The following is a 2500-nucleotide window of genomic DNA, read 5'->3' as shown; positions in this document are numbered from 1 at the left end:
CCCTTTGATTGATCTGAGCGGTTACTGACATCGTTTCAGTGGACTAGAGGCAACACCGATCCCACATGACCCCCCCTTCGTGTTGTTCAGCACCCCCCCAGCTGGGCGAAGAACACCTCCTAAATCCCTCTTAAATCCGTTTTTAATTGCTTATAATTGTTTGTTAGGGACATTCGAGGCAGCAAATATCGTATATAAGCAATTGGGGGAAGGGGGAGGGACTACTGGGGGCAGGGGAGGCGGTCTCTGCAAGGGGGTCATTTTGCAGAGAACCACTACTCCCCTATAGAGCATATTGGAGAAAACTGGGAAGGGCAGGGGGAAACATGGGATTTCCGAGGAGGGGCAAACGCCATAACTAATTGTACATTTGGTATAAAATCGAGATTTTTTGCAGGGACACTCAGAATAATGTCAGGCACCTTGTGGAAAAAGGCCAGATTTAATTTCGACCCAGAAGTATTTGTTTTTATTTTCCAAAAGGGGCAGAATGTCGAAAATCGAAAATGACAAACCGCTTGATGTTTCGGACTGCTACCACTTGCAAAATTTCCTTAAAATAGAGACTTATTTATGGTCAAATTATAGTGCGGGCAAAGTTGAACAGAATGCGGCCTTGACATGGCATTTGCACTCTAGGCAAGGCCATGTCGCGTTCTTGGCTTTGGAAATTTCCAACTCCGTTTCACTTGTAAAAGTGTATATATTTTATGGTTCAGAACTGTAAGCAATGATTTTAGAGAAATTTAGAAGTTGATTTCAGGTCATTTGGATGAGTTTTCGATTTGATATGATATTTCTCGTTTCTGAGATGTAGAAAATCAAAATAAACTGAAAACTCGACCAAATGACGATATGTCAATCTTAAAATGTCCTAAAAATCGTCCCCTATAGGTTTGAAACATAAAATGCAGGGGGATATTTGAAATAAAATTGAGTTTTCGAGGTTTGGCATTCGTTGGCATGCTAGCGTGCAGCCATATTAGCCTCGCCAGGCAGGGGAATTAGCCTCGCCAGGCAGGGGAATTAGCCTCGCCAGGCGTGTTGTCTCCGTGTTGTCCGTGTGTTGTCTCCGTGTTGTCTGTGTGTTGTCTCACACGCTATTAGCCTCGCCAGGCGGGGAGATTAGCCTCGCCAGGCAGGGATATTAGCCTCGCTAGGCATGGATATTAGCCTCGCTAGCCCATTCTGCCTGCATTCCTGCGGGCATATTAGCCTCGCTAGGCAGGGATATTAGCCTCGCTAGCCCATTCTGCCTGCATTCCTGCGGGCATATTAGCCTCGCTAGGCAGGGATATTAGCCTCGCTAGCCCATTCTGCCTGCATTCCTGCGGGCATATTAGCCTCGCTAGGCAGGGATATTAGCCTCGCTAGCCAATTCAGCCTGCATTCCTGCATGGATATTAGCCTCGCCAGGCAGGAATACTAGCCTCGCTAGCCCATTCAGCCTTCATTCCTGCAGGCAAATTAGCCTCGCCAGGCAGGGATATTAGCCTCGCCAAGGCATATGGTATGCCTTTCAAGGCCGAGCAAGTGCCATGCCGAGCAAGTGCCATGCCGAGCAAGTGCCATGCCGAGCAAGTGCCGAGCAAGTGCCATGCCGAGCAAGTGCCATGCCGAGCAAGGCCGAGCAAGTGCCATGCCGAGCAAGTGCCATGCCGAGCAAGGCCGAGCAAGTGCCATGCCGAGCAAGGCAAGGCAGCAAGGCCAGGCAAGCCAAAGCACAAGGCAAGGACAAGCAAGGGCAGTGTCAAGCAAGCAAGGCCAGGCAAGCCACAACGAGGGCAGTGCCAGGAAAGGGAAAGACGAGGCCGGGCAAGGCCAAGCAAGGGCAAGGCAGGGGCAACAAATGCCAATGGAAGGCAAGGCGATGCCGATGCCGAGCAAGGCAAGGGCAAGCAAGGGCAAGGCAGCGGCAACCAAGGCCAAGGCAGGGGCAACCGAGGGCAAGGCAGGGGCAACAAATGCCAATGCAAGGCAAGGCGATGCCAATGCCGTGCAAGGCCAGGCCAGGCCAGGCCAAGCAAGGGCAAGGCAGCGGCAACCAAGGCAAGGCAGGGGCAACAAATGCCAATGCAAGGCAAGGCGATGCCAATGCCGAGCAAGGCCAGGCCAAGCAAGGGCAAGGCAGCGGCAACCAAGGCCAAGGCAGGGGCAACAAATGCCAATGCAAGGCAAGGCGATGCCAATACCGAGCAAACCAAGGCAAGGCCAGGCCAAGAAAGGGCAAGGGCAAGGCAGGGACAACCAACGCCAAGGCAAGGCAAGGCAAGGCAGTGCCAATGCCAATGCCAATGCCAATGCCGAGCTGACCAAGGCCACTGCAAATCAAGGCAACGCAATGCCAATGCCGAGAAGGCAAGGCCGGGGCAAAGCAAGGCAGTTCCAATGCCGAGCAAGCCAAGGCAAGGGCAAAGCAAGGCAGTTCCAATGCCGAGCAAGCCAAGGCAAGGGCAAAGCAAGGCAGTGCCAATATTGGCAAGGCAGGGGCAACCAATGC

This window comes from Argentina anserina, unplaced genomic scaffold (genome assembly GCF_933775445.1).
Source record: "Argentina anserina unplaced genomic scaffold, drPotAnse1.1, whole genome shotgun sequence".
Taxonomy (NCBI): domain Eukaryota; kingdom Viridiplantae; phylum Streptophyta; class Magnoliopsida; order Rosales; family Rosaceae; genus Argentina; species Argentina anserina.
This window is presented reverse-complemented; position numbering follows the sequence as displayed.